General features: G+C 51.8%; 1 protein-coding gene across 1 annotated transcript in view; it reads left to right on the forward strand.

Moving 5' to 3' along the window:
• The window catches only part of LOC125043699 (protein O-mannosyl-transferase Tmtc3-like), a 284,047-nt gene that overhangs the window by 81,151 nt on the left and 195,396 nt on the right, over window positions 1-7,500 (forward strand). The gene's annotated exons all lie outside the window — the stretch shown is intronic.

The following is a 7,500-nucleotide window of genomic DNA, read 5'->3' on the forward strand; positions in this document are numbered from 1 at the left end:
CTCTCTCACACACATTTACTTTCTCTCTCCCTCCCTCCCTCCTTCCCTCCCAACCCCCTGCCCCTTGCCCACTCCCCCCTCCCCTCCCAGCGTGACTGTCCATGGCTACGTGTCCGTCCGCTCCTCTCCGGGCTTACTCTGTGCAGGAAAGTGAGACAGTTTTTGGATTTAAGTTTGCTCTCCGGGCGCGGCTTTGGTTCTATCTGTGTTTATTAGGCTTTTTATTTAATTGTTTATTCACTTGTTTTGATTACTTGGTTGTTTGTTTATTAGAGTTGTTATTGTTATTATTATTGTTATTATTATTATTTTTTTTTTATTATTATTATTATTATTATTATTATTGATTATTATTATTAATAATGTCATTGTATTAATGAGTAAACACACACACACACACACACACACACACACACACACACACACACACACACACACACACACAGAGAGAGAGAGAGAGAGAGAGAGAGAGAGAGAGAGAGAGAGAGAGAGAGAGAGAGAGAGAGAGAGAGAGAGAGAGAGAGAGAGAGAGGGGGAGAGAGAGAGAGAGAGAGAGAGAGAGAGAGAGAGAGAGAGAGAGAGAGAGGAGAGGGAGAGAGAGAGAGAGAGAGAATGTGGCCACCGGTGGTCACCCGCTTGATAGTCGTCATCAGCTAAGGTTTCCGAGAGAGGGTCTATGGGGTGTAGTAGCTTCCCCGTTCCCCTTCTCCCCCTCCCCCCTTCTCCCCTTCCCCAAACCCATCTTTCTCCGCCTCCCCACTTCCTTAACACAGATTCACTGGACTTCTTGATAAAGTGTAACTAATATTTTTATATTATGCCCTTTTATAATCTCTCTCTCTCTCTCTCTCTCTCTCTCTCTCTCTCTCTCTCTCTCTCTCTCTCTCTCTCTCTCTCTCTCTCTCTCTCTCTCTCTCTCTCTCCCTCCCTCCCTCCCTCTCTTTCTCTCCCTCCCTCTCTTCCTTTCCCTCTCTTTTTTATCTCCCTCCTCTCTCCCTCTCCCTCTCCCTTCCCCCTTTTATTTTCTTTACTACCTCTCCTTCCGCGGCGACGTCGGTCGGTTGTTCAATCCCCAGATGCCGCCCACACTCCTCATCTTCGCGCCCTTCGCCTCCGAGGACGCCCACATTCGGCCGTGGCATCGAGTAGCCTCATCAGACCACGCCCACGCTCGTCACACTACATCTTCACACCAGTCAGAGCCACGCCCACGGTTAATAAACTGGCCAGACCACGTCAGTTCCGTTCCCTCCCTCCCCCCCTTCACTCCTACTTTAGCCGTCTCCTCCTCCTCCTCCCTCTCCCTCTCCCCTGCCCGCCTGCCTCGCCCTCTCCCTCGCCCTCTCCCTCGCCCTCTCCCTCGCCCTCTCCCTCGCCCTCTCCCTCGCCCTCTCCCTCGCCCTCTCCCCTGCCCGCCTGCCTCGCCCCCCTCCCTTCCACCCCTTCCTTGTAAATTGCCCTCTTCTCCCCTCTCCACTACCCCCTCCCTCAGATCTCTTCCCCTCTTCTCTGTTATTATTCTTTGTCTTCTATCTTTCCTTTCTTCTTCTCTCCCGTTACCCCTTCTTTCTCTGTCTTTCTCCCTTTTCCTTTCCTTTCTTCTTCTCTCCCTTCACACCCCCTCCTTCTCCTCTTTTCTCCCCCCTCCTCAGTTTCGCCTGGATCGTCCTTATCTTCGTCTTCTTCCATCCACCATCTACACTCATCTTGAATTTTCTCCTTCCTTCTTTTTCCATTTTTCTTTCGTGGAAGCATATATATTTTCAAACGGTGTCTTTGGAAATAGAAGTCCCTGCATTTGCAACTGCACCTGCGATGACGTTTCGTTTGGGTTTGTTGCATCCCTTCTCTTGCAATTGATGGATTCGGTTCGCTGATGGCGACGGAAGATAGGGAGACCGCAGCGGGAGTGATAACAACAGTAGCGGTAATATTGATAATAACGACTGCTGTAATGACAAGAGATAGGGATAATGAGGGTAATTTCACCCAAGGCCAGGGAGGGGGTGAATGATAAGAAGGGATGATAAGTATAATGGGAAAATGATTAAAAATACATACGTTTTTTTTTGTTTTTTTTTCTTTCTCTTCCCACGTACTAGTCCCTTCACGCCCCACCCTTTGCCCTTCCCTCTTCCTCCGTTAGTATTTTATCTTTCTTCCTTTTCCCGTCCCTCTCCCTCCCTTTGCTCTTTTCTCTTCCTCCCTTAATCTTTCCTCTTTTTCCCTTTACCCTTCCTCTTCCTCCCTTTGTCCTTTCATCTTCCTCCCTCTACCTTCCCCTCTTCCTCCCCTCTTCCTCCCCTCTTCCTCCCCCACCCTCCCTTCTTCCTCCCCTCTTCCTCCCCTCTTCCTCCCCGCTTCCTCCCCCTCTTCCTCCCCTCTTCCTCCCTTCTTCCTCCCTTCTCATTGCAATTAAAAATGAAGAGGAGAAGTGTTCCTCTGAGGTCGCCTAGGACAGCGATCACGGTGTAGATATTAGGACCGTGTCAGATGTGTCGCACGATGGCAGGGATCACATGACACGGGAGGTGATTTATGACGTCGTGTCACGTCAAGGCAGCTCGCGGTGGGCGCTGTGGGATCTCGTAACGGACACACGCGTCTCCGCATGTTCTTAATTGTTCTTGGCTCGTGTTCTTGCGGGGGTCGCTGTCGTTGGTGGTGGTGCCGCTGTTGTTTTTGTTTGTTTGTTTATTTGTTTGTTTGTTGTGTCAAAAAATCCGTAATTAGGAAGATAATGAAGACAATGATAATGAGGGCAATTATAATGCATCAACAATAGCTGCAGCAGACGCACCGTCGGGATCCGCGGAGGACGTCGTCAACACATCGATCGCGAAACAGGCCAAGGGAGAGGGAGAAGCAAGCATGCAACAGCGATGGAAACAAAAGCAGGAACAAGAACATTAACAATAACAACAGTAACAACAAGAATAACAGCAGCAGCAGAAGCAGCAACCGCCAGTAGCAACAACAACAACAACAATTACAACAGTAACAGCAATAGCAGCGGAAACCGAGGCCCCCGTTGTAATGATAACCATCGCCACCAGAGGCCCTCGTTAGGGCATTCAGATGCGGCGTGTAAATACCATCACATACCACCCGAGAGCAGCAACAATGGTAGCCCGCGGTGGTACCAGACACGCGCGTGTCGTTAATTAATATAATGGTCGACGGGATCCAGGTATTGCTCGTGACCCCTGGCCTGCATGCAAAGGTACAGGCAAGCAGGCAGCACTAGGCTGGTTGGCAGACCGGAGGGTGTGGTTGAGGACTATAGAAAGGCGGAGGGGAGGGGGGCTGCAGGAAGGGAGAGGGAGGTGGGAGGGAGGGAGCTTTGGGAGGGAGGGAGCTTTGGCTGTTAGGGAAGGTGGCGCAGGCCTATACGCATGTGCAACTGTGCGTACAATTGTGTGTCAATGTATATGTTCTCTTGCGTATGTGTTGCGAGTCTGTCTTTAGATTTCCCGTAGATGCAGTGTCTTGCCATAAATCATCGCCATGCAATGAGGGTAGTCATGCTGTCGTCCTTGTGAAGAGGAGACGAACAAGACAAATGGTAGTAGAAAAGTAGGAGGAGGGGAAGAGGAAGAGAAAGGGGAAGTAGGAATAGAGAAGCAGGATAAGGAAGAGAGCGAGTAGGGGAATTATTAATTAGACTGTGACATTTTGTCGGACAAAAGAATACCAAGGACGGAAGGTTTTGATGTGGAGGGGAGGTGAAAGAGAGGGAGAAGGAGGGGGAGGGAACAGGAGGTGGGGAGAGAGGGGGAGGAGGAGGCGGGGAGGATATGAACGTGAGGAAGGATAGGGCACGGAAGGGAGCAGGAGGGAGGGAGGGGGGGGGGGAAGAGAACCTGAGGGATGGGATAGATGGGCAGTAAGGGCAGGGAAGGGAGGGAGAGAGAGACAAACAGACAATGAGGCAGAAGCGGGGGGGGGGGGGGGGGTAAGGGGGAGACAGAAGCAGAGAAAAGAAGCAAATAAGACAATAGCAAGAGCACTGCAAAGAACAAGAAAAGACGAAGGGTGCTGAATATCAGCATTTCAGGGGCACCCAAAAGAGGAAACGTGTGTTAGAACTTTCTCTCCTTCCTTCTCTCTCACTGCAGCTCTGTCTCCCCTTCCTCTCCCCATTGCAGTCCTCCTTCGCCCTCCTCTCTAGTCCAGCCACCCCCTCTTTCTCCCCCCAATTCAACCTAGCGCAACTACAGCTTCTCCCATTCGAGCCAAACTTCCTCCCCCCTCTTCCCCCAATTCCTGCCCCCCCCCCTCTTCTCCTCTCTCGTCGTTGCGTTTGCGGCACCTCACGAGGGGAAGGAAGGAAGGAAGCAAGGAAGGGAGGAAGGAAGCAAGGGAGGGAGGGAGGGAGGGAGGGAGGGAGGGAGGGAGGGAGGGAGGGAGGGAGGGAGGGAGGGAGGAAGGAAGGGAGGGAGGGAGGAAGGAAGCAAGCAAGGGAGGGAGGAAGGAAGCAAGCAAGGGAGGGAGGGAGGAAGCAAGCAAGCGAGGGAGGGAGGAAGGAAGCAAGCAAGGGAGGAAGGGAGGGAGGGAGGGAAGGAGGGAAGGAGGGAGGAAGCAAGGTGGGTTCTGTCGCGTGACTGGGTTCCCCTCCTCTCTAATTTGAAGCTGTAAAGTATGGACGGATCGCGGGATTGTTAATTTGAAAATTGAGGGAGGTTTATTTTTTTTCTTTCATTTTTCTCTACCTGATTTTTCTTTCTTTTTTAAATCATTATTGCCTTCCTCCTTTCTCTTTTAATTTTCTTTTCCGTTGTTTAAATCTCGGTCTCCTTTTTTTTTCCTTCATTTATGCTGACGTTCGTGTGGAATTTTTTTTTTCTGGAGAAAGTATAATTTTGGGATGCATTTGAACCTCACTTTGCCGGGGGTCGGGGGTCGGGGGTCGGGGATGGGGTGGAAGGGGCGGTGAGGTGAGGTGGTGGTGGAGACGGAGGTGAAGGTGGAGGTAGAAGTGGAAGGGAAGGTGGAAGAGAGGTGAAGGTGGAAGGGAGGAGGTATGAGAGGTGAAGGTGAAAGGGGAAGGGTATGATAGGTGAAGGTGGAAGAAGGGTGAAGGTGGAATAGAGGTGAAGATGGAAGGGAATGTAGAATGGAGATGAAGGTGGAACGTAAGGTGGTAGAAGGTTGAAGGTGGAAGGAGAGGTGGAAGGGGGTTGAAAGTGGGCGAGGGGTTTAAGGTGGAAGGAGAAGTGGAAGAGAGGTGAAGGTATAATAGGAGTTAAAGGTGGAGGTGAAGATTGTGTTTTAAGTGGAAGTGGAGGTAGGGGTATAGGTGGAGGTGGTGTAGATTAGGCTGATCGCACACCCGAAACACGAGCTTGGCACGCGTTTGTACAGCTCCTCACTTGTAGATCCTCATTAAGTGACGCTACGTTGAGACATGCACACCTGCCACAGACGCCGCTTGTCTATACACAGGACAGTCATCCTAGACGCATGTGTGCTCACTAATGGTTTCCGTGTTCGATTTTGTTCATGTGCCCATTATGGGTGAGCGAGTGTGTGTATGCGTGACATGAACACTTTTACATTCCACCTGAGGAGCGTTCCTCGCCACTGATATTACAGAGCAAGACGCCATTCGTATTGGCTGAGCACTTGCTCGGGCGGCGAGACACTGACCACGGCGCCCATGCAGAGGGAAGACACACGCCCACACCGTTTTCTCCCACGAGTAGAACAAGCCACCGCCGGCGAGGGCTAAACACAGGCGTCCCGAGCAGGAACGAGCGCGCGCGGCTGAACACGAGTGAACACACAGCGCGTCTGGCCGGCCGAGCAGCGCAGCACAGCCCAAGGTCAGGCCGGAGATCACGCGATCTTATTTATGGCACTGTTCACCCGCGGGTTTTGTTCATCACCTGCGCCGGGCTGAGGCTGGTTTCCCTTCCCTCTACGCCTGTCTCTGCTCTCCTCGGTTATTGTATTTCTCGTGTGCGCTCCTTGCCTCTTCTTCTTCATCTCCCTTTCTGTTCCCCGTGCGGTCGTTATGGCGTTCATGAGACGCATTGTAGTCGCTCGCACGGAGTTCAGTGTGCCGTCTTTAAGCGGTGTTCGTACCTTACAACGTGCGGGTTAATTGTATCGGGTTCCGTCTGCCACCCTTTGTTAATAAGGTTACTTGCCTTTCATTCAGTAATACGGCACGGTGTAGTACGGCATTCAGCCTGCATGCAGTAGCAGGTGATTGTATATTTATAGTCTGATCGGCGAGAACTGAGCATGCCGCGCTCTGCCCCGTTCTTCATTAGCACTTCCCATTCAGGTTGCCTCGCCTTTAGTTGTTCAGCTCTTTTCCCCGCCTCTCTCTCTCTCTCTCTCTCTCTCTCTCTCTCTCTCTCTCTCTCTCTCTCTCTCTCTCTCTCTCTCTCTCTCTCTCTCTCTCTCTCCCTCTCTCTCTCCCCCTCACCCTCTCTCTCTCTTTCTCTCTTTCTCTCCCTCCCTCCCTCCCTCCCTCCCTCCTTCACCCTCCCCAGTTTGTTGTTTCGGCGATAACTCTTTATTGTTCAGAGGACATGTTGGCTGTTCTCGTGTTCCTCCTCCCTGTTCTCGCACTCCCCCGCGCGTGCCTCTTTAATTCAGTGTTCCTGCCACGTTGTTCATCTGCATCCTCCTCTTCCTCTCCTCCTCTTCTTTCTGCTCCTCCTTCTCCTCCCTCTCCTTCTCCTCCCTCTCCTTCTCCTCCCTCTCCTTCTCCTCCCTCTCCTTCTCCTCTTCCTTTTCCTCTTCCTCTTCCTCCTCCTCCTCCTCCTCCTCCTCCTCCTCCTCCTCCCCCCCTCCTCCTCCTCCTCCTCCTCCTCCTCCTCCTCCTCCTCCTCCTCCTCCTCTCCTCTTCCTCTTCCTCTTCCTCTTCCTCTTCCTCTTCCTCCTCCTCCTCCTCCTCCTCCTCCTCCTCCTCCTCCTCCTCCTCCTCCTCTTCCTCCTCCTCTTCCTCCTCCTCTTCCTCTTCCTCTTCCTCCTCCTCCTCCTCCTCCTCCTCCTCCTCTTCCTCCTCCTCCTCCTTCTCCTCCAATCCACTCCTCTCCTCTCTTTCCTTCACTTCTTCGACCTCCTCCCCTCCTCTTCCACTCTCACTCCTCCTCCTCCCCCCCCTCCTCCTCCTCCTTCCCCTCCTCCTTCCCCTCCTCCTTCTCTTCCACTCCCACTCCTCCTCCTCCACTCCTCCTCCTCCCCCCTCTCTCCCCCTCCCCCTCCTCCCTTATTCTTCTCATTCCCTTTGCTTCATTCAATCCCGTGGAGTTTATTTTGAATCGCACTGCTCGTGATCTTTCTCGTTTATATCCCATTCAGCTCGTGGACTATTAGATCTGTCCAATCTAGCGTCCGTTTATATCTGTTTTTCTTTTTTTTTTCTTTTTTTTCTCTTTATTTTTCTTTCTTTCTTCCTTCTCCTCCCTCCTGTCTGCGGATGTTTTCGTCTGGTGCTTTTAAAATCTTTATCCCTAACCTTTTTTTTTGTTGTTTGTGTGTCTG

This window comes from Penaeus chinensis, chromosome 34 (assembly GCF_019202785.1).
Source record: "Penaeus chinensis breed Huanghai No. 1 chromosome 34, ASM1920278v2, whole genome shotgun sequence".
In the NCBI taxonomy this organism is placed as follows: domain Eukaryota; kingdom Metazoa; phylum Arthropoda; class Malacostraca; order Decapoda; family Penaeidae; genus Penaeus; species Penaeus chinensis.